The 25,106-nt window shown below is 47.5% G+C and overlaps 1 protein-coding gene across 8 annotated transcripts in view; it reads left to right on the forward strand.

Moving 5' to 3' along the window:
- Positions 1-25,106, forward strand: part of PPARA (peroxisome proliferator activated receptor alpha) — a 652,237-nt gene that overhangs the window by 242,077 nt on the left and 385,054 nt on the right. Inside the window, exon 4 of one of the 8 annotated variants that reach the window (XM_030213762.1) lies at positions 19,837-20,054. The exons of the other annotated variants lie outside the window; for them this stretch is intronic. The gene's annotated coding sequence lies outside the window, so the exon portion shown is untranslated. The remainder of the gene's footprint in view (positions 1-19,836; positions 20,055-25,106) is intronic. 8 annotated transcript variants of the gene reach the window in all.

The following is a 25,106-nucleotide window of genomic DNA, read 5'->3' on the forward strand; positions in this document are numbered from 1 at the left end:
ATGTTGTAGCATATAATTCAAGTGACTCGTGAGGTCTGTTATAAATTGTTGAGGGGCGCTTCTTATCAGGTTACTAGGACAGATGTCTAGTTTGCAGTGTGATTTGGCATATCTTTTGAGTAATTGGGAGACATTTTCGATCGATAGCGCGTCAAAGTTGGTCCATGATCGGTCTGTTGGGTATTCGCCATGTATTGGGTCTAGACATTCTAAGAGATTTGCATAATCGATTGTGTTGTTGGTGTCCTGGCATGTGAGGGGGACCAGTGCACTACGAATTCTGGCCCCTCCCACGACCAAATGCGTTTTTTAGCTGGGTGCCTTCGGTTTCCATTATCACTGAAAACTGATACCGCCCAGCTCAAATCCGCCCAAATCCGATGCATTTGCCTGGCACCAACCGTATTATCGAAACAAAAGATGGACGCCCATCTTTTTCAAAAATACGGTCTGTCCCACCCCTTCGCGTACCCGTCCTCGGAGATAGTCACCCATGGAGATGGGCGTTCGCGTTCGATTATGCCCCTCAAAGTGTCATTGTTTGTGGATGATCTCCTGATCCTCACTAAGGGCTCGAATGAGACTTTAATGGCTATTCTAGACTTGATGGCGAATATGGTAGCCTTTCTGGTTTTGAGGCTAATCTCATTAAGACAGAGATTTTTAATGTGTCCCTTTCTCTAGAGCAGGAGTTGGCCCATAGGCAGTGGCTTCCTTTCTGCTGGGTATCTGGCATTATTAAGTATCCAGATATTAGTCTAGGGGCAGAATCCCTTCTCTGGTGGAATTTTGAGCCTCTAATGGCACACATCAATCGGGATCTAGATGGGTAGGATGGAAGCAGTACAATGGTCCTTCCTAGATTTTTTTTAACTATTTCAGGTTCTTACTTTAGAAATACATCCTCCAATGTTCCAACACTGGCACCGAAAGATATTCTGATTCATTTGGGGAGGGAAAAGGTTCCTGGTGGCTTGGGAGGCCATGTTCCAGACTAAGGGAAATGTGGGGTTGGGGATACCCAACTTGGAAAGATATTACCAGGCTGCTCAACTCGAGGCTCTGCTGGGAAGTCCCTTCTCCCAAACAATGGGTGCTGGTAGAGCAGGGGACTAGCACTGCTGTACTGCTGTGGGTCATTCTTTGGGTGGCCCATCTGCATATCCTCACAGCCTTCTCTGGGGTGACTCCCAAGTCCACCTCGATCCACAGGGCCTTTTCTCCAGTTGCCTAGCACTTCCACCAGCTGCCTTCCAGGTTCTGTGGAGGACTTGCTGACCATCTGCATGTCCTCACAGCCTTCTCCAGGGTGACTCCCAGGTCCACCCTGATCCACCCAGGGCCTTCGCTATAGGTGCCACGTCCCACCTATACACTTTCTATTTTCTCTCTGCTATTTCTTATGGCTCCAGTACAGTTTCTGTTCTTGGTACTGTCCCTTCCCAATCTCTTTCTCCATCTGAAACCACTGTATATCACAGGAACAAATTGCCCACCTTCTGCTTTCATCATCTCACCGTCCCTTTTGTCTTCTCCCTTCTCAACTCTGTCTTCAGCATTTCCTTCCTTTCATTCAGCCATCTCCATTCTGTCTGAGTACATCTCTCCTTCGTTGCTGTCATGCCTCTCCTACTCTTCTCCGTACTCTCTTGCTCCTTCTCCTGCTCTTCGCTGGGGATATCAGTTCCAATCTTGGTCCTCCGTATCAGCTCTCATCCTATTCGTGCAATTCACACTGTGATGTCTCTAATCTAATTTCTGTTTCTCTCCTCTCCCCTTCTTCACTGCCTTTCTTGTGTGCTCTGTGGAATGCCCGCTGTGTCTCCAACAAACTTTCCTACATCCACAATCTCTTTATCTCTTGTACTCTCCATCTTCTTGCCCTAAATGAGACTTGGCTTTGCTCTGAAGACTCTGCTTCAGCTGTGGCCCAGTGTCATGGAGGTTATCTTTTCTCCCATACTCCTTGCCCAGTTTGCCGCGGAAGTGGTGTAGGGCTACTACTCTTACCCTCTTGTAGATTTCAACCTCTTCCTCCACCTCAGTCTCACCGCTTTTCTTCGAAGTCCACTTCACTCCTCTACTACTCTAAGTAGCAGTCATTTATTGACCCCCTTGATGTTCCTTTCTCACTGACTGACTCCTGGCTTTCCTTCTTTCTTGGACCGTCATCTCCTTCCCTCATTCTTGGGGATTTTAACATTCATGCTAATGATCCCTCTGATTCTTATGCTTCTCAGTTTCTCACTTTGTCGTCTTTCAATCTTCAACTATTCTTCACTACCCCTACTCATCAGAATGGCTACTGTCTTGATCTTAAATAAAAAAAATATTTTCTTCTTCTTCAATTGCTCACTTTCCAGTTTCTGCGCCTTAGCTCTTCTCTCTGACCATCATCTGATAACTTTCACACTTAAACACCTTTCCCCACCCCAATCCTGTCCAATCTCCACCAATACTTAGGAATCTTCAGGTAATTTATTTATTTATTGCATTTGTATCCCACATTTTCCCACCTTTTTGCGGGTTCAGTGTGGCTTACAATAGGAGTTAAATGTTGGAAATACAATTTGTTACATATTGGTTATGGATTATATCTTGCCTAGTTATGCGAAACAATCAATCAATTGACTATTCTACTCTGTCCTCCAGTGTTTCAAACCTCTTCTCAACCACTATGTTATCCAAGTCTGTCAATGAGGCTATCTGTTCCTATAATACTATTCTCTCCTCTGCTCTGGATGCTCTCACTCCTCCCATTCCCCATTCTGTAAGACGTACCAAACCCCAGCCGTGGCTGACCTCTAGAATCCGCTACCTGCTTTCCTGTGCCCGATCTGCCAAATGACTTTGGCTGAAATCCTGAGCCAATGCTGACTTCATAGATTTCAAATTCTTGCTGACTTCCTTCCAGTCTGTTCTTTCACTTGCCAAACTGGACTACTACATCCAGTTGACAAACTCTCTTGGCTCAAATCCTCAACATCTCTTTGGCACACTGAACTCTCTCCTCAAAGTGCCTTCACCGCCATCTCCCCCTTCATTTTCTCCCCAGACTCTGGCTGAGTACTTTCATGATAAGGTTCACAAGATTAACCTTGAATTCACAACCAAGTCACCTCCACCTCTCCTTCCCTCAATCTATTCTCTCAACCCTCCTTCAACCCCTGCCTCCTTTTCTGAAATCACTGAAGAGGAAACTGCACATTTTTCTTTCCTCCTCAAAACTAACCATCTGTTCTTCTGATCCTTTTCCCACCCATATACTTAGAAGGGATGACAGTAGGAGAGAGAGTGCTATCTGCCATTGCGACTGTTCTTGATGCCTTCAAACATGCTATAGTTACACCACTCCTCAAAAAACCTTCCAACTATCGCCCCATCTTCCTCCTCCCTTTCCTATCCAAGACACTTGAACGTTCACTGCCATTGTCTTGACTTTTTTTCATCTCAAGCTATTCTTGATCCACTTCAATCTGGCTTTCACCCTCCTTCATTCAACTGAAACAGCGCTTGCTAAAGTCTCCAGTGACCTCTTCCTGGCCAGATCCAAAGGCCTCATCTTTCTCGATCTATCTGCTGCTTTTGACACTGCCTACTCCTTGATATGCTGTCCTCACTTGGGTTACAGGGCTCTGTTCTTTCCTGGTTTTCTTCTTTTCTCTGAGGACAAGCAGGCTGAATGATTCTCACAAGTGGGTCGGCAGTTCGTGCTGGCCCAGGAACCAGCATTCCATAAAGCTAAAACTTGCTAGAGCCTTCTGAGCGCGACACACAACCTACTGAGCAGCCGCGGCATTTGTTTTTGTGACTCAATTTTTTCGCCCTGGAAAAGCCTTCAGTGTCTTCTCTTTAATCGGCATTTCACCTTTATTTTCTGTTTTTCTTTGGCTTGTTTAAAAAAAAAAATTATTTGAGCTAAAAGGGGTAGACTTTTTAAAATTGATTAAAGCTATCCCAAAGCAGGTTAGGAATGCTGAATTACAGGAGAGTCAATGTAGAGTACTCCATAGGGCCTATGTATCCCAATATCAGGCTGCAAGAGCAAGTTGGGTGCCTGTTGGTCAATGTCCCAAATGTCAGGGGGGAGACAATACCTTTTTTTTTCGTGCATTTTGGCGATGCAGTGGCATCCAAGCATTTTGGAGGTTGCTTCATCGGTATTTAGGAACTGTACTTGACCAACGTGTAATATATTCTTGTAAGGGAGTTTTGCTGAATAAATGGGAGGCATATGGGATTTCGGACAAAAATTCCCGCGTATGTCTTAGTAAAGCTTACGCGGTGAGGAAGAAATGCATACTCAAACATTGGGTACATGACGAGCCTCCATTATTCTGAAATTGGAGAAATAGATTGCATGCTTACGTGTTATGGGAGGCAAGACCTGCAAGGGGTTCTCAAAAAGGGCAAAGGGCTTTCATATCTATCTGTAACTGTTATTTGCAAGCTATCTTCCATAAAGCTAGAAGTGCTGTACTGAATATGTTTGAGTGTTCCATGAGTAGGTACCCTTATGTTGTCACGTCTGTGGCCGTGACCACCCTCAGCCTTACCTTGTTTCTGGGGGTCAGCTTCTGTGCTGGCTTCTGTCTGTCTCTGTGTTAGTTTTGTCTCTGGCTCTGTGTGCTGATTACTTCACTTGACCTCACCTGTGTGGGCTATGACTCTCTGGGGAGCCAGCATCTAAGATGGCTGCCGCCTACTCTGTGCCAGCTTCCAAGATGGCTCATGCTTGTCTTTCCTGTGTGTTCACTTCCTATGTGTTCCCAGCCTCCCCTTGGTGTGAGTATATTTCCTGCTCCTGACCTGCGCAGGTGACATCATCAGTGAGGACCTTCATAAGGAAGTGCTGTGCTAGCATTCATGGCCTTTGCATGGTGTTATGCCTTTAGGCCAGTTCAGGTTAGTTAATGTTCTGCTGCACTACTGCTTAGCCTTTCTCTGGGTTCTGGCCCAGCTTCTCTTTGTGTCTGTGGACTGCTAATCCTTCCAGCAAGTAGGTTGTGTATTATGAGGGAAGATTCTTATTTAGAGGACTTATGCGAGGACTCTAGGAGTACTCGGGGGGCTGATTACCTGTTTGTATGGATACCTGGCTAGACGTCTTAAACCTTATACTCTCCATAGGCGGAATTGGGAGAAGGAGTTAGGGATTGAAATATCAGATGCAGATTGGCCGCTCATGGAAAGAGCACTTTTGAAATCCTCATTAGCTGTTGCTTTGAAGGAAAATGCAATTAAGGTATTTTATCGTTGGTATCTTACGCCAGTGCGTCTTCATCATATGTTTCCCAATGAGTCCCCCAATTGTTGGAGAGGCTATTTGGTCCCGGGGACGATGGATCACATTTGGTGGAAGTGTCCTAAAGCTAGAGCTTTTTGGAGGGCGATTCAGTCTCGGATTCAATTGTGGGTGGGTAGAGATGTCCAGTGGCACCCAGCTGTGTTCTTGTTGGGACGGAAGCCATTGGGTCTTACACTTCAGCAGTCCTTGTTAGTTAGACATGCCATGCATGCTGCCCTTCTAAATTTAGCGCAGCATTGGAAGGGGTTAGGTGGATCTCCAACTTGTGGTATATCTGTGAGATGGAACGTTTGACGGCTATGAAGAGAATGGATCCTCAGAAGCTTAGCCGAGATTGGGAGGCGGGGCTGGTGTTTGGGTGGTGGGGCTAGTTCTGGGCAAGACTTTTACGGTCTGTGTCCTGAAAATGGGGCTAGTTCTGGGCAAGACTTCTACGGTCTGTGTCCTGAAAATGGCAGATACAAATCAAGGTAAGGTATACACAAGAAGTAGCACATATGAGTTTATCTTGTTGGGCAGACTAGATGGACCGTGCAGGTCTTTTTCTGCCGTCATCTACTATGTTACTATCTATCTATCTATCTATATCTATATCTATATATATATATATATATATATATATATATATATATATATATATACACACAGTGCACTCCATTTAAGTGCACTTCGGATAAGAACATCAATTTCTATGGGGACAAACTTTGTTTTAGCGAACCACTGATAAGTGCAAGATTTATGGAAGCTGATTGGCACGTGACAACTGAGATTTCAAATTTACCACCTCTTTAACTGCCCCAGGCAGATTAGGGGAAAGAATGTTGTTGGAGCATGCACTGGGGTCGGGGTCGTCGTCGCAGCGGCGGAACTGTAAAACTTTAACACTGGCTGAACGAATAGAAGTTTTTAAAAAATTAGAAAACAAAGAAAGTCAAGCATCTATTGCTAAAGAATATGGTGTAAATCCCAGTCAAATTTCATGTATCTTGAAGCAGAAAGACCAGCTTCTGGAAGACTGGCAAAACAATACAAATCCACAACGGAAACAAAAACGTGCGGGAAAAGCTGAGGAGGTAGAAGAAGCTCTTGTTCGGTGGTTTTCTCAAGTCAGGAGCAGACAGTTTCCTCTCAGTGGTCCACTGCTTATGGAGAAAGCTAACCAGGTAGCAGAAAGTCTTGGATTGACTGAATTCAAAGCCACTGTTGCAGGGTTGGAAAGATGGAAGGAAAGGAACAGCATAAAATTCAAGAAACAGCATGGTGAGAAACAAGACGCTGATGACTTTGGTGCTGAAAATTGGGTTGTTTCAGTTCTTCCTACCATCTTGAACGAGTTTGCACCTCGTGACATTTTCAATGCTGATGAAAATGGTCTCTACTGGCAGGGGATTCCTGATGGAACACTTGCATTCTAACATGCCAAAACTACTGGAGGTAAAACATCAAAGAAGCAACTGACAATCCTCCTTTGCTGCAATATGGATGGGAGTGAGAAGTTGGAACCCCTCGTCATTGGAAAGAGCAAACAGCCCCGTTGCTTCAAGAAAGTTAAGAGACTTCCTGTGTCATACGAGGCTAATGCAAATTCATGGATGACTGGGGAAATTTGGAAGCAGTGGCTAAAGAAGTTAGACACTAGAATGCGGGCACAAAAGCGTCAGATTTTGCTGCTTTGTGATAACTGTGCTGCACACAGGGATGATGTCAGACTGTCTAACGTCAAGGTGGTCTTCCTGCCACCAAACACTACCTCTCTGATCCAACCTATAATAGCCAATTTCAAACATCATTATCGGGCTCTTGTGCTATGTCATCTGATGAACGTTATGGATGACCAGATTAGCAAGGATAAACGTGCTGTTGAACTGGCTCGTAATCTATCACTATTGGATTCCCTACATATGCAGAAAGAAGCCTGGAATCATGTTACACAGGCAACCATTGTGAATTGCTAAAAGCGGGCAAGCTTTGTTAAGGATGTGGAGAGGGATGAAACAGGTGCAGCTGTTGCAAACACATCAGATGAAGAGGTTATTGACATCCCAGCCGGTTTTACTGAAGAGGAGTTCCATCGCTAAGTAGCTGAAGACAGCACTGATGTTGAGATATGCTCCTACATGCAGGCAACAACGGCTTGATGATGGAACAGATGAAGAAATGAGCAGCGAGGTACATGCTGATGAAATTCAACAACCTCCTCCTGTCACTTTTGCAAGAGCGCTGGAGAGTCTCAACACTGTGCGGGCCTATTTGGAGGCCAATGGATGTCAGTGCTATGACAGTTTTTACCGACTGGCAGATGTAGTCTATGGAACTCACAGACCCAAGAGTGTACAGAGGATTATAACTGATTACTTCAAGCCAGCCTAATGTCAGTTAACTGAGGCTGTATACTGTACTTATAATAATAAACAGTACTGTACATATGTTTATAAGATGTCAAGCTTCTTTGGGTCACAACGGTTAAGTGCACGCTCTGGTTAACTGCATGCATTTCTTTGGTCCCAGACCCTTGCACTTAAGCGGATTGCACTGTGTGTGTATATGTATGTGTGTGTGTGTATGTGTGTGTATATATATATATATATATAATATATAAAAGAATGGAAACTTAACCCGGGTCAAAAAAAACTAAGAAAATAAAGGACAACTATATATATATAGTTTTTTTTGACCCGGGTTAAGTTTCTATTCTTTTTAATTGCGGCTGCCTTTAGGCCTGCTTGGCCGGGTCTTCTTCTTTTTTTTTTTTTTGTGCTCTTTTTTTCAGCACAGTCACATTTTTTTATTTAACTAAGGCGGTCTTCCATGTCATCGAAGACTCCCAGTGGCTTCAAACGCTGTACTCTGTGCAACCGGACCATCTCACGCACTGATACCCAGCTCATTGTGCCCTTTCTCTTCGTAAGAAGAAAAGGACTCAACTGACTCGAGAAGCCCAAAGAGAGAAACTTTTTGGGGCTCGGTCCGGTCCTTCGACATCGGCACCGAGGTCGGCGGCATCGAGGGAGGCATCGATGTCGGGAGTGAAAGTAGGCATGGCTGCTGAGAGACAAAGACACACTGGGAGCAATGAGACATCGAGTGGGCCTCCACCTGCCTCGAGGCCTCCTGCTATGCAGGCTCCCCGGGACCGTCCATCGTCGGACCCGACCCCGAGGTGACGTGGGGATTCGGCGGCGTCCTCATCAGCACCGAGGAGCCTTGGTGAGGTGTATCGAGGGAAGGCTAAGAAGCACCTCCACCATCTTCCTCGAGATATGGTGCAGGGAGTTCCAGGGTGCTGAGAGAATTGGCACCAAGAAGTGTCGACACCGGGAGGACCGCTCCCCCTCCATACAAGAGGTGCCGACTTGTCGGTCTCCCAGCAGTCCAGTTCCTGCTCCCGAGCCTCAGGCAACTCTGCAGCAGACTGTTCCACCCGCCCCACAGCCTTTCCCGATAGCGTCTCTCGACGAGCGGATCTGGGCCTTGCTTCCAGAGCTTCTGGAAGGACTGCTGCAGCACAGTGCATCGGTGTCGGGAATAACATGTATAGAATGTTTGTACATTTGGGAAGCTTGCCAGGTGCCCTTGGCCTGGATTGGCCGCTGTCATGGACAGGATGCTGGGCTCGATGGACCTTTGGTCTTTTCCCAGTGTGGCATTACTTATGCACTATGCCATCTGCTGCACTTACGTCTGGCCCTCCATCCGCGGTGCGGTCCCCAAGTTCGGCGCCGCTTGCTGCTCCAGTATCGGCGGCCACAAATGTTGGCTCCCCATTGACATCCATGGAGGAAGCTTCGCCACAGTCCACGCGGGAGTCGGCCCCTCGACATCACCATTGGTACCATGGGTCTTTTGCGTCGAGGCGGGTTCGGTCTTGGAAGTCACTGTGGGAGGTGAACTCCGACACCGAGGAGGAACACACCTAGGAGTCCGAGGAAGATCCCAGGTACTTCTCCTCAGATGTCCTTTGGGATCCCCTCTGACCCTTCCCCTCCACCTGAAAGGAGACTGTCTCCACCTGAGAGCCTCTACTTTTCATCTATTGTACAGGAAATGGCTCAGGCCATTCCATTCCCTGTAGACATGGAGGATGAGCCCAGGGCTGAGATGCTCGTGGTCCTGGACTACACTTCTCCACCTAGAGAGGCAGTGACAGCTCCTTTGCATAAGATACTCAAGGAAGTCCTTATGCGAAACTGGGAGTCCCCTCTGTCTGCCCCCATATTCCCAAAGAAGACTGATTCTCAGTATCGGATCCATGGGGAACCTGGGTTGATGAGGTCTCAATTACCCCACAACTCCATGGTGGTGAACTCCACCCTCAAGAGCGCCAAGAGTTCTAGAGACTATGCTTCGGCACCCCCAGGCAGAGAGGCTAGAACCATGGATTCTTTTGGGTGGAAGATGTATCAGGTCGCCATGCTCGTTGCCCGTATACAGTCATACCAGCTCTTCACGAGCATCCACTTGCAGAACTCGGTGTGACAGCTGTCTACATTGGTCGATGCCCTCCCTTCGGAGCAGGCAAACCTTTTCGCCAGCTAGTCAAGCAGCAGAAGGCTTGTCGTAAATTCTTGGTATGGGGCACATACAAAACGTTTGATGTAGCATCCAGGATCTCTGCTCAGGGTATAGCAATGGCCAGACTCTCATGGCTGTGTGTTTCTGATGTAGACCAGTCAGTCCAGTAGAGGATTGCGGATGTTCCTTGCTGGGGGGATAATGTTTTTGGAGAGAAGGTGGAAGATCTAGTTGACCACATCAAGAAGCATACAGATGCTGTTGCTTCTCTCTCCTTCCGGGCACCTTCTGCTTCCACCTCCTCAACTAGGAGGTATTTTGGTGGGTCACGGAGTGCTCCCTATTTCTAGTCTAGGTGTATGTTCACTCCAGCATCTTGCCAGCCTACCCAGGCTCAGCCCCAGCATACTCATTCCCAGCAACAGCAAGGAATGAGCTTTTGACTGACTCCAGGAGAGTATAGCCACAGTAAAAGTGTTCGTGCCGGATGACTTTCCCAGTTGGGGGGAGGTTGATGTTTTTTCTCCAAAGGTGGCCTCTCATAACCTCCGATTGGTGGACTATTTGTAGTCCGGTTAGGATACACCCTCAATCTGGTATCCAAACCTCCAAATTGTCCTCCAAGAGCTCATTCATTCAGCTCTCCACACAGGCAGGTACTTACAGTGGAACTCTCTGCCCTTCTAAAGGCCCATGTGGTCAAACCCGTTCCACCAGAGGAAGACGTTCTATTCCAGGTACTTCCTTGTGCAGAAGAAAACAGGGGGGGGGGGGGGGGGGTGCGTCCCATCCTAGATCTAAGGTCCCTGAACAAATTTCTGGTCCAAGAAAAGTTCAGAATGATTTCCCTGGGCACCCTTCTTGCCATGATTCAGGAAAATGATTGTGCTCTCTGGACCTGAAGGACGCTTATACTCATATCCCGATACTTTCAGCTCACAGGAAGTATCTTCGTTTTTGGTGGGGAATTCAGCACTTTCAGTATCACATACTGCCTTTTGGCCTTGCTTTAGCTCCCAGGGTTTTTACCAAGTGTCTAGCGGTAGTTGCAGCGTCACTACGCAGACTGGGAGTGCATGTATTCCCTTACCTCGACAATTAGCTGGTGAAGAGCACCTCGGAGGACAGTGCTCAGGAGTCCATGGGGAGAACTATTCAGGTGCTAGAGCTGCTGGGGTTCGTAATCAATTACCCCAAGTCCCATCTCACTCCTGTACAGAAATTGGAGTTCATTGGAGAGTTGCTAGATATGAAGACAGTTCGAGCCTATCTTCCCAAGACACAGGCAGACAACCTTCTGTCCCTTGTGTCCACAGTTCGTCAGTCTCAGCAAGTCACAGCTCGGCAGACATTGAGACTCTTGGGCCACATGGCCTCCATTGTTTATGTTACACCCATGGCACGTCTGCATATGAGATCTGCTCAGAGGATCCTGGCTTCTCAGTGGTGTCAAGCCACGAGGAATCTCGAAGATGTCATCCATGTCACTGACCTCTTCAGTGGTGGACAATTCGGCCCAATTTGACCATGGGACGTCTATTCCAAATTCCTCAGCCGCAGAAAGTGCTGATGACGGATGCATCTCTCCTGGGGTGGGGGACTTTAGATGGGCTTCACACTCAGGGAGCCTGGTCCCCCCAGGAAACAGATCTTCAGATCAACCTCCTTCAGCTCCGAGCGATCTGGAACGCTCTAAAGGCTTTCAGAGATCGGCTATCCAACCAAATTATCTTGATTCAAACAGACAATCGGTTGTGATGTATTACACCAACAAGCAGGGGGGTACCGGATCTCGCCCTCTGTGTCAGGAAGCCATCCAGATGTGGCTCTGGGCACGCTGTCAAAACATGTTTCTACAAGCCACTTATCTGGCAGGCGTAACAGCAGGATAATGCAACCTCACGAGTGGTCCTTGAATATATGCATAGCCCGTAAGATCTTCTGAGCATGGGGCACCCCCTCGGTGGATCTTTTTGCCACTCAGTACAACCACAAGGTCCCTCATTGCTGTTCCAGACTTCAGGCCCATGACAGGCTAGCATCAGATGCCTTTCTCCTTCATTGGGGAACAGGCCTTCTGTATGCGTATTCTCCCATGCCTCTAGTGGGGAAGACTTTGTTGAAACTCAAGAAAGATTGCTGAACCATGATTCTTATGCGCCCTATTGGCTGCATCAGATATGATTTCCTCTTCTTCTGGAATTGTCCTCCGAAGAACCGTGGAGATTGGAGTGTTTTCTGACTCTCATCACACAGAACGAGGGGTCACTTACATCCCAACCTCCAGTCTCTGGCTGTCATGGCCTGGATGTTGAGAGCCTGGAATTTGCTTCCTTGGGTCTTTCGGACGGTGTCTCCCGAGTCTTGCTGGCTTCCAGGAAAGATTCCACTAAGAGGTGTTACTCTTTTAAATGGAGGAGGTTTGCCGTCTGGTGTGACAACAAGACCATAGATCCCCTTTCTTGTCCTACACAGACTCTGCTTCAATACCTTCTACACTTACCAGAGTCTGGTCTCAAGACCAACTCCGTAAGGGTCCACCTGAGTGCAATTAGTGCTTGTCATCAGTGTGTAGAAGGTAAGCCTATCTACTACTACTACTTATTTCTATAGCACTACTAGACGTACGCAGCGCTGTACACTTGAACATGAAGAGACAGTCCCTGCTCGACAGAGCTTACAATCTAACTAGCTGTTGAGCCCGTAAAAACGAGCTAGTATAGGAAAGGGGGGGTTGAAAGCCCCTTCCCGTCACCGCTGCAAGGCCCCCGCCGCCGCCGAGCTCGCCCCCCCCCCCGAGTCACCGCCACCCCTCCATCCAGCCCGGGCCCTCGCTCTGCTATTGAAACAGCGAGGGAATGCAGCACACAGCTCTGCTCTGCTGAGCTGTCGTCGGCCTTCCTTCTTCTCTGCCTGTGTCCCGCCCTCGTGTGATGTAACGTCGTCGAGGGCGGGACACAGGCAGAGAAGAAGAAGGAAGGACGGCAGCTCAGCAGAGCTGTGTGCTGCGTTCCATTGCTGTTTCAATAGCGGAGCGAGGGCCGGGTGGAGGGTGGGGGGAGCGTTAGCGACGGCGGTTTCGACCCTCGCTAATGCGCAGTACAGACCCTCTCTGTTCCGCCCCCATCATCACGTATTGACGTGGGGGCGGGGCGGGGCAGAGAGGGTCTCTACTGCGCATTTGCGAGTGAGTACGACACTCACCATTTATATGTTTGATTAGGACAGACAAACAGGACAAACAAGAGATAAGGGAATATTAAGGTGAGGATGGTAAAATAAGGGTTCTGAACAAGTGAATAAGGGTTAGGAGTTAAAAGCAGCATCAAAAAGGTGGGCTTTTAGCTTAGATTTGAAGACGGCCAGAGATGGAGCTTGATGTACGGGCTCAGGAAGTCTATTCCAGGCATATGGTGCAGCAAGATAAAAGGAACGGAGTCTGGAGTTAGCGGGGGAGGAGAAGGGTGGAGATAAGAGAGATTTACCCAGTGAACGGAGTTCCCGGGGAGGAATGTAGGGAGAGATGAGAGTGGAGAGGTACTGAGGAGCTGCAGAGTGAATGCACTTATAGGTCAATTTGAACTGTATGCGGAAACGGATAGGAAGCCAGTGAAGTGACTTGAGGAGAGGGCTAATATGAGCATAACGACCCTGGCGGAATATTAGTCGTGCAGCAGAATTTTGAACAGATTGAAGAGGAGAGAGATGGTTAAGTGGGAGACCTGTGAGAAACAAGTTGCAATAGTCTAAGCGAGAGGTGATAAGAGCATGGATGAGGGTTCTGGTAGTGTGCTCAGAAAGGAAAGGGCGAATTTTCCTGATATTATAGAGAAAGAAACGACAGGTTTTAGCAGTCTGTTGAATATGTGCAGAGAAGGAGAGGGAGGAGTCGAAGATGACCCCAAGGTTACGAGCTGATGAGACAGGAAGGATGAGAGTGTTATCCACAGAAATAGAGAATGGGGGAGGAGGAGAGGTTGGTTTAGGGGGAAAGATAAGAAGCTCAGTCTTGGTCATGTTTAGTTTCAGATGGCGCTGAGACATCCAGGCAGCAATGTCAGACAGGCAGGCTGATACTTTGGCCTGGGTTTCGGCTGAGATTTCTGGCGTGGAGAGGTAGATCTGGGAGTCATCAGCGTAGAGATGATACTGAAAACCATGGGATGAGATCAGAGTACCAAGGGTAGAAGTATAGATGGAGAAGAGAAGAGGTCCCAGGACAGATCCATGAGGTACACCAACTAACAGTGGGATAGAAGTAGAAGAGGATCCACTAGAGAATACACTAAAGGTACGCTTGGAGAGATAAGAAGAAAACCAGGAAAGTACAGAGCCCTGAAATCCAAATGAGGACAGCGTATCAAGGAGTAGGCTGTGATCAGCAGTGTCAAAAGCAGCAGATAGATCAAGAAGGATGAGGATAGAATAGAGACCTTTGGATCTGGCTAGGAACAGATCATTGGAGACTTTAGCAAGCGTTGTTTCAGTTGAATGAAGGGGGCGAAAGCCAGATTGAAGTAGATCAAGAATAGTTTGAGATGAAAGAAAGTCAAGGCAACGGCAGTGAACAGCACATTCAAGTATCTTGGATAGGAAAGGGAGGAGGGAGATGGGGCGATAGTTGGAAGGACAGGTAGGGTCCAATGAAGGTTTTTTAAGGAGTGGTGTGACTACGGCATGTTTGAAGGCATCAGGAACAGTCGCAGTGGACAGTGAAAGATTGAGGATATGACAGATGAACGGGATGACAGTAGGAGAGATAGTGTTAAGTAGATGGGTGGGAATAGGATCAGAGGAACAGGTAGTTAGTTTCGAGGAGGAAAGAAGATGTATAGTTTCCTCTTCAGTGATTTCAGAAAAGGAAGAAAAGGAGGCAGGGTTGGAGGGTTGAGAGAAGGGACTAAGGGAAGGAGAGGTGGAGGTGAGCTGGTTGAGAATTCAAGTTTAATCTTGTGAACCTTATCGTTAAAGAATTCAGCCAGAGTCTGGGGGGAAAGTGAAGGGGTGGGGGTTGGAGGTGAAGGCACTTTGAGGAGAGAGTTCAGTGTGGCAAAGAGACGACGAGGGTTTGAGCCAAGAGAATTAGTCAACTGGATGTAATAGTCCTGTTTGGTAAGTAAAAGAGCAGACTGGAAGGAAGTCAGCAAGAATTTGAAATGTATGAAGTCAGCATGGGTACAGGATTTCAGCCAAAGGCGTTCTGGACAGCCTTTAGTTGTTCGCTTCATGAGAGGTTTGCTTTTTTCAAAGGCCCCTGTCAAACCACCACTGGTGTCATGGGATCTCAACGTCGTTCTTACCCAGCTGATGAAAAATGTTTTTGAGCCACTGAATTCCTGCCATCTGAAGTACTTGACCTGGAAGTTCGTTTTCTTGATGGCTGTTACTTCAGCTCATAGGGTTAGTGAGCTTCAGGCCTTAGTAGTGCATGCTTCTTATACTAAGTTTCATCACAACAGAGTAGTCTTTCGCACGCACCCTAAATTCCTGCCGAAGGTGGTGTCTGAGTTCCATCTTAACCAGTCAATTGGCTTGCCAACACTTTTTCCCCGTCTTCATTCCCATCCTGGCGAAAGCAGCTTGCACCCCTTTGGCGTGCAAGAGAGCGTTGACCTTTTACATGGAGCGGACGAAGCTCTTCAGACAGTCCACCCAGTTGTTTGTTTCTTTTGACCCCAACAGGAAAGGAGTCGCTATCGTTAAACGCACCATTTCCAGTTGGCTAGCAGATTGCATTTCTTTCGCTTATGCCCAACTTAGGTTGACTCTGGATGGCCATGTCATGCCTCATAATGTCAGAGCCATGTCTGTGTCGGTGGCCCACTTGAAGTCAGCCTCCATTGAAGAGATTTGCAAAGCTGCGACGTGGTCCTCATTCCACACATTCACATCTCATTACTGCCTTGAGCAGGACACCCAATGTGACAGTTGGTTTTGACAGTCGGTGCTGCAGAATCTGTTTCTGGTATAGAATCCAACTCCACCCCCCTAGGCTCATTTTATTCTGTTCCAGGCTCCACTCTCAGCAAATTGGTATAAAGTTTTTGGTTAATCTATCGTATGTCCTCACTGTTGCGAGGCCCAATTGACCAAAGTTTGGTTTTTTGGGTGAGCCTAGGGATACCCTAGGGATACCCCACTTGTGAGAATTATTCAGCCTGCTTGTCCTCGGAGAAAGCGAAGATACTTACCTGTAGCAGGTATTCTCCGAGGACAGCAGGCTGATCATTCTTACAAACCCGCCCACCTCCCTTTGAAGTTGTCTTCTCTCTCTCTCTTTCTTTCTTACTTTTCACTGAACTGAGGAGTGCGGCTTCGCGACGGGTGGGGAGGCACTCTGCTCATGCTCATTCGGACGCACATCTTGCTTAGAAAGCTCTAGTAAGTTTTTGCTTTATGGATCGCCAACCCACAGGTGAGAATGATCAGCCTGCTGTCCTCTGAGAATACCTGCTACAGGTAAGTATCTTTGCTATCTCTCCCATCTCAGTTTTAATGTATACTCTGGTGGATCCTTCTCCACTTCTATCCCACTATCAGTTGATAGTACCTCAGGGATCTTTCTTGAGACCTTTTCTTTTTTCCATCTATACATCTCCCCTTGGTGCTCTGATCTTATCCCATGGTTTTCAGGATCTCCTTTATCCTGATGACTCCCAGATCTACCTCTCCACACCAGAAATTTCAGTCAGCCTGTCTGACATTGCTGCCTGGATGTCTCACTGCCATCTGAAACTAAATGTGACCAAGACTGAGCTGCTTGTCTTTTCCCCTAAACCAGCCTCTCCTCTTCCCCCATTCTCTATCTCTGTGAATAACACTCTCATCATCCCTGTCTCATCCATTCGTAACCTTGGGGTCATGTTTGACTATTCTCTCTCTTTCTCTTCACATATTCAACAGACTTCTAAAACCTGTCTTTTCTTTCTCTATAATATCACCAAACTCCTGAGTGGCCTAGTGGTTAGGGTGGTGGACTTTGGTCCTGGGGAACTGAGGAACTGAGTTCAATTCCCACTTCAGGCACAGGCAGCTCCTTGTGACTCTGGGCAAGTCACTTAACCCTCCATTGCCCCAGGTACAAATAAGTACCTGTATACAATATGTAAGCCGCATTGAGCTTGCCGTGAGTGGGAAAGCGCGGGGTACAAATGTAACAACAACAACAAAAAAATTATACACATACAAGGAGTAACACCAGCTGCATATACTGTAGCAGGACTTGCTTATCTATTCTTACCCTAGCTGAGATTATATTTATGCAACTTCCTGACTTCATGTGCAACTTTCTTTAAATTAGTCCTCTTATTTTCAACTCCTGTTATTCTCTTATCAATCTATATGTTCCATCTTTGTTTACACCCTATGTGTTTTATTGCATAGTCTGTTTGCATTGTAATATGCCATACCTTGTACTGTTATTTGAATATTTTTACAACTGTAATTCTGTTGCCTTTGTTTGATGTATTCTTGCTATACATTGCCATGACTGAATTCCTTCAAAAAGGCGGTAAATGCTAATAAATAAATAGATAAATATAATAATACATTATATTAATACAAAGGTGCCATTATGACATACGGAGGGGCATTTTGAATTATTTATTTATTTATTTTAGCATTTGTATCCCACATTTTCCCACCAATTTGCAGGCTCAATGTGGCTTGCATTTGCCATAATGGCGGTTGCCATTTTTGGGTAACAGAATTACATATGGTATTACGATAAGGTGCATACATACATGGTAACATACATGGAACATAACATATATGGAACAGATCATGGTATTTATATACACCATGTGAATATAACACCCAACTGGGGAAATAAACATTTATCAGAAAACGTCCATAATGGAAGAGAACCAAAAATATTTCCGGTATTCAGAAATACCCAAAATAAACATTTTGCAAAAACACGTGCTAAATCATCATAGATATATGGTGATAGACATTTCCGGAAATCAAAACTACACTCTGCAAAACATCCATTCGATGGTACTGGTCCCCGCATTGAGAGAATGTCCGCGTCAATGGCACAACATTCCCTCCACATGCAAAATTTCCATATATATCTACATAAGTACATAAATATTGCCATACTGGAACAGACCAAAGGTCCATCAAGCCCAGCATCCTGTTTCCAGCAGTGGCCAATCCAGGTTACAAGTACCCAGCAAGATCCCAAAACAGTATAATACATTTTATGCTGCTTATCCTAGAAATAAGCAGTGGATTTTTCCCCAAATCCATTTTAATAGTGGCTTATTGACTTTTCTTTTAGGAAGCTTTCCAAACCTTTTTAAAACCCTGCTAAGCTAACTGGTTTTACAACATTCTCTGGAAATGAATTCCAGAGTTTAATTACACGTTGAGTGAAGAAATATTTTCTCCAATTTGTTTTAAATTTACTACTTTCTAGCTTCATTGCGTGCCCCCTATTCAAAGTATTTTTGAATAGAGTAAACTGCCCCTATCGGACCGACCGTTCACTTGTCTATTAGATTGTAAGCTCTTTGAGCAGGGACTGTCTCTCTTTGTTAAATTGTACAGCGCTGCGTAACCCTAGTAGCGCTCTAGAAATGTTAAGTAGTAGTAGTAAACAAGCAATTCACGTCTACTTGTTCCACTCATTATTTTATAGACCTCTTATATCTCCCCTCAGCCGTCTTTTCTCCAAGTGTGAAGAGCCCTAGCCGCTTTAGCCTTTCCTCATAGGGAAGTCGTCCCATCCCCTTTATCATTTTTGTTGCCCTTCTCTGTACCTTTTCTAATGCCACTATATCTTTTTTGAAATGTGGTGACCACAATTGCACACAATACTCAAGGTGTGGTTGCACCATGGAGTAATACAAAGGCATTATAACATCCTCTTCTCCGAGGACAAGCAGGCTGGTTCATTCTCACAAGTGGCTTGACGTTTTGCGTCTGCCCAGGAACCGGCATAATAAATAGCAAAAAATTTGCTACAACCTTCTGATGCGCCCACCGCGCGACCGCGCTCTTCAGTTCTCTTTTTTCCACGCGAGGAGCAGCAGATTTTTCTGTGCCTCCTTCTTCGTCTGGGAACAAGCCTTCAGTGCCTTTTTTGTGGCAGTTTTTCACCCATTTTTCTCTTTAGTTCTGTTTATTTCTTTTTTTTTTTTTAAATGTTTCCTTTTATTTTTCCCTAGATTAGTTTTGGCCCGCGTCAAGTTTTCTTTCATTTTCGTCGCGGCTGTAGTTAGGCCTGCTCGGTCGAGTTTCTTCTCCCTTTGTGCCTTTTTTTCTGGTACAATCGTGTTTTTTGAATTCGCCGGAGCTGTCACCCCTTCCATGTCATCGAAGACTCAAAGTGGCTTCAAACATTGTACTCAGTGCAACCAGAACATCTCAGGCACATATACCCATTCCTGGTGTATCCCGTGCCTTGGGCCCGACCATAGCCCGGCGAGTTGTCTCCTCTTTCGTATGAAAAGGAGGACACAAATTGCTCGAGAGGCTCAGAGAGAAAAACCTTTTGGAGCCCAGTCCGGTCCTTCGAGGTCGGCGGAGTCGACATCGGCATCGAGGGAGGCATCGATGTTGGGAGTGGAGGTAAGGATGGCTGCTTAGAGCCCCCGACACACTGGCAGCAGTGAGGCATCGAGTGGGTCTGCACCTGTCTTGAAGCCCCCCAGGACCGACTGTCGTCTGACTCGACCCTGAGGCGTCTTGATGATTCCGAAGAGTCTCCATGTTTGTGCAGCGCTGCATATGCCTTGTAGCGCTATAGAAATGCTAAATAGTAGTAGTAGTAGAGGTACATCAGGAGAAGGCTAAGAAGCACCGACACCAATCTCCTTTGACACACGGTGCCGCGAGCATTATTGTATTATTTCTCTATTTATGTGGGATTTTTATATTTAAATATTGGTACTCTCTATGCATAATAACCTTTTTACTTATATTCTATATGTTTTTATATGTTTTACATATTTTTAGTATATATGCATTAATATACATTTTAAAATATTTTTTTGAACAAACAAAAAAAGGAACACTGGCCTTCAAGACTTTCAATGCCATCCATATGATGACGTCATCATGTTCATACCGTTCCTCACGCTTACCGCTTTTGGTGCAATTTTTATTTAAATCCTGAGTTTGGCGTCCTGCTCGCTTTTACTTTCGCTTTCAAGCATACGAGTGTACTCTCTACAGAGCTGTATCCTTGCAACTACGGCGAACAGCAATCTTTATATTATATGCTGGGGTAAGCACATGCTTTTACAATAATATGAACAACATATAAGTATTTGTCATCATTTTTTTTTTTGCATTTTTTTGCATTTACTAAGCTGGCATTCGTTGTGTAGTGGACGTTTTTTTTGTTTTATATAATACGCGCATAGGTGAGCTGTTACCTCTGTTCCCGCAATCCTATGGAGATATACGGCTATTTTAAATTATGCACCGAGATGAAAAGAAGTATTTCTGAAATTTATAAAAATACATACACACATACATATATCTTTTTGCCTATACAGTGGGGGAAATAAGTATTTGATCCCTTGCTGATTTTGTAAGTTTGCCCACTGACAAAGACATGAGCAGCCCATAATTGAAGGGTAGGTTATTGGTAACAGTGAGAGATAGCACATCACAAATTAAATCCGGAAAATCACATTGTGGAAAGTATATGAATTTATTTGCATTCTGCAGAGGGAAATAAGTATTTGATCCCCCCACCAACCAGTAAGAGATCTGGCCCCTACAGACCAGGTAGATGCTCCAAATCAACTCGTTACCTGCATGACAGACAGCTGTCGGCAATGGTCACCTGTATGAAAGACACCTGTCCACAGACTCAGTGAATCAGTCAGACTCTAACCTCTACAAAATGGCCAAGAGCAAGGAGCTGTCTAAGGATGTCAGGGACAAGATCATACACCTGCACAAGGCTGGAATGGGCTACAAAACCATCAGTAAGATGCTGGGCGAGAAGGAGACAACTGTTGGTGCCATAGTAAGAAAATGGAAGAAGTACAAAATGACTGTCAATCGACAAAGATCTGGGGCTCCACGCAAAATCTCACCTAGTGGGGTATCCTTGATCATGAGGAAGGTTAGAAATCAGCCTACAACTACAAGGGGGGAACTTGTCAATGATCTCAAGGCAGCTGGGACCACTGTCACCACGAAAACCATTGGTAACACATTACGACATAACGGATTGCAATCCTGCAGTGCCCGCAAGGTCCCCCTGCTCCGGAAGGCACATGTGACGGCCCGTCTGAAGTTTGCCAGTGAACACCTGGATGATGCCGAGAGTGATTGGGAGAAGGTGCTGTGGTCAGATGAGACAAAAATTGAGCTCTTTGGCATGAACTCAACTCGCCGTGTTTGGAGGAAGAGAAATGCTGCCTATGACCCAAAGAACACCGTCCCCACTGTCAAGCATGGAGGTGGAAATGTTATGTTTTGGGGGTGTTTCTCTGCTAAGGGCACAGGACTACTTCACCGCATCAATGGGAGAATGGATGGGGCCATGTACCGTACAATTCTGAGTGACAACCTCCTTCCCTCCGCCAGGGCCTTAAAAATGGGTCGTGGCTGGGTCTTCCAGCACGACAATGACCCAAAACATACAGCCAAGGCAACAAAGGAGTGGCTCAGGAAGAAGCACATTAGGGTCATGGAGTGGCCTAGCCAGTCACCAGACCTTAATCCCATTGAAAACTTATGGAGGGAGCTGAAGCTGCGAGTTGCCAAGCGACAGCCCAGAACTCTTAATGATTTAGAGATGATCTGCAAAGAGGAGTGGACCAAAATTCCTCCTGACATGTGTGCAAACCTCATCATCAACTACAGAAGACGTCTGACCGCTGTGCTTGGCAGCAAGGGTTTTGCCACCAAGTATTAGGTCTTGTTTGCCAGAGGGATTAAATACTTATTTCCCTCTGCAGAATGCAAATAAATTCATATACTTTCCACAATGTGATTTTCCGGATTTAATTTGTGATGTGCTATCTCTCACTGTTACCAATAACCTACCCTTCAATTATGGGCTGCTCATGTCTTTGTCAGTGGGCAAACTTACAAAATCAGCAAGGGATCAAATACTTATTTCCCCCACTGTATATATATATTTTTTTACCTCTACGTTTCTGCAAGGATCATGAGATAGATATATCATTCGCAGTTTACAATGAAATATATGATTCTCCGAGGACAAGCAGGCTGCTTGTTCTCACTGATGGGTGACGTCCACGGCAGCCCCTCCAATCGGAAACTTCACTAGCCCCTCCAATTGGAAACTTCACTAGCAAAGGCCTTTGCTAGCTCTCGCGTGCCCATGCGCACCGCGCATGCGCGGCCGTCTTCCCACCCGAACTGGCTCATGTTCGTCAGTCTTCTTTTGTCCGCGCTCGGGACGGTCGTGTTTTGCCGCCGTTTCGTGCCCCTCAAGTTGACCCTCGCGCGTCCCTTCCCGTGTGTCCAGTTTTTGCCCCAGCGTAAGTTTCCTTTCGCTTTCGGGATCGGCCTTTTTTTGGCCTCGGTACGGGTTTTCTCTGCCTTATTTTTGGTGCCTTTCGTCATCATCGCGAATTTTGATTTCACCGGCGTGATTTTTCCGCCCATGTCCTTGAAGTCTCCCAGCGGCTTCAAAAAGTGCACCCAGTGCGCCCGGGTAATCTCGCTCACTGATAGGCACGCTTCGTGTCTTAAGTGTCTGGGGGCTGAGCACCGCCCGCAGGCCTGCAGTCTTTGTGCTCTTTTACAAAAGAGGACTCAGGTAGCGAGATTAGCCCAGTGGAACCTGTTGTTCTTGGGCTCTTCGTCGACAACAGCACGGGACGTATCGAGTGCATCGACGTCGACAGCATCAAAGTCTTCGACCTCGGCATCGACGGCATCAAGGCTTCGACCCTCTGCATCGTCGGTACCGAGACATCGGAAGGCTGCGTCGACGTCGGTGGTACCGGGACCTCCGCTGTTGCTGATGTCATCGGACAGTGGTGCTTCGACTGGAGTGCAGGTGAGGGCTGTCCATTCCCCTGCTGGTGGCGGTGAGCCTTCGGGTGGGTCTCCTCCTACCCTGAGGGCTCCTGCGGAACAGCCCCCCTGAGACCGACCTTCTTCGGCCTCGGCCCCGAGGAAGCGACGGTTGGATTCTACGTCCTCCTCGTCGGTACCGGGAAGCTCCAGTGACATGCTTCGTTTGAAGAAATCAAAGAAGCATAGACACCGGTCTCCTTCCCGCCTTGGTACCGAGAGCTCTGGGTCGCCGAGGGAGTCGGCACCCAGTAGGCATCGGCACCAGGAGGACCGCTCACCATCAGGAGGTGTCGATGCGCTCCCCCTTGGACAGCCCAGAACCGCCTCCAAGCCCGGATCAGGCTCTGACCTCGACGCCTGCATCGGCTTCCCAGTCTTTCTCCACAGCCGCTCTGCACGAGAGTCTCCGGGCCGTTCTTCCAGAGATTCTGGGAGAGCTGTTGTGCCCTTCTCCGGTACCGGGGGTGCTTGCGCCACCGGTACCGTCGAGCGAGGTGCCGGCTGGCCCTTTGCCCGGGGTGAGGTCTCCGACATTGGTACCGCTTGCGGTACCAGCTGCGGCTGCCTCCCAGGAAGACTCCCCGACGACGTCGGTGGAGGGAGTTTCGCCGGTGCTGGCGAGGGAGTCTACCCCTCGGCGCTCTCACCGTGGCCGTGTTTCCACGGAGTCGAGTCGGGCACGGCTTCAGACACAGGTTCATGAACTTGTGTCTGACACCGATGGTGAGACCTCGTGGGAGGAGGAGGAGGACATCAGATATTTCTCTGACGAGGAGTCTGATGGCATTCCTTCTGATCCCACTCCCTCCCCTGAAAGGCAGCTTTCTCCTCCCGAGAGTCTGTCTTTCGCGGCATTTGTCCGGGAGATGTCTACGGCCATCCCCTTCCCGGTGGTTGTGGAGGATGAGCCCAGGGCTGAAATGTTTGAGCTCTTGGACTATCCTTCTCCACCTAAGGAAGCGTCCACAGTACCCATGCATCATGTCCTAAAAAAGACATTGCTGATTCACTGGACCAAGCCTCTAACTAATCCCCACATTCCCAAGAAGATCGAATCCCAGTACTGGATCCATGGGGACCCAGAGCTGATGCGCACTCAGTTGCCTCACGACTCTGGTGTGGTGGATCTGGCCCTAAAGAAGGCTGAGTTCTAGGGAGCATGCTTCGGCGTCCCCGGGCAAGGACTCTAGAACCTTAGACTCCTTTGGGAGGAAGGCCTACCATTCTTCCATGCTCGTGGCCAAGATTCAGTCTTACCAGCTCTACACGAGCATCCACATGCGGAACAATGTGCGGCAGTTGGCGGGCTTGGTGGACAAGCTCCCTCCTGAGCAAGCCAAGCCGTTTCAGGAGGTGGTCAGGCAGCTGAAGGCGTGCAGAAAATTCCTGCCAAGAGGGGTATATTATACTTTTGATGTTGCGTCCAGGGCCGCTGCTCAAGCTGTGGTGATGCGCAGACTCTCATGGCTGCGTGCCTCCGACCTGGAGAATAGGATCCAGCTGCAGATTGCGGACTCCCCTTGACGAGGGGACAACATTTTTGGAGAAAAAGTCGAACAGGTGGTAGAACAGCTCCACCAGCGGGATAACGCTTTCGACAAATTCTCCCGCAGGCAGCCTTCAGCATCTGCCTCCTCAGGTAGACGTTTTTATGAGGAAAGGAGGACTGTTCCCTACTCTTCTGGTAAGCGTAGGTACAATCCTCCCTCTCGACAGCCTGCGGCCCAGGCTAAGCCCCAGCGCGCTCGCTCTCTTCAGCAGCGTGCGCCTCAGCAAGGCCCCACAGCTCCCCAGCAAAAGCAGGGGGTGAGCTTTTGACTGGCTCCAGCAGAGCATAGCCGAGATCAAAGTGTCCGTGCCGGACGATCTGCCGGTCGGGGGGAGGTTGAAAGTTTTTCACCAAAGGTGGCCTCTCATAACCTCCGACCAGTGGGTTCTCCAAATAGTCCGGCAAGGATACACCCTCAATTTGGCCGCCATGCCTCCAAATTGTCCACCGGGAGCTCAGTCCTTCAGCTTCCAGCACAAGCAGGTACTTGCAGAGGAACTCTCCGCCCTTCTCAGCGCCAATGCGGTCGAGCCCGTGCCACCGGGGCAAGAAGGGCTGGGATTCTATTCCAGGTACTTCCTTGTGGAAAAGAAAACAGGGGGGATGCGTCCCATCCTAGACCTAAGGGCCCTGAACAAATATCTGGTCAAGGAAAAGTTCAGGATGCTTTCCCTGGGCACCCTTCTTCCCAAGATTCAGCAAAATGATTGGCTATGC

This window comes from Microcaecilia unicolor, chromosome 9 (assembly GCF_901765095.1).
Source record: "Microcaecilia unicolor chromosome 9, aMicUni1.1, whole genome shotgun sequence".
NCBI classification, from domain to species: Eukaryota; Metazoa; Chordata; class Amphibia; order Gymnophiona; family Siphonopidae; genus Microcaecilia; species Microcaecilia unicolor.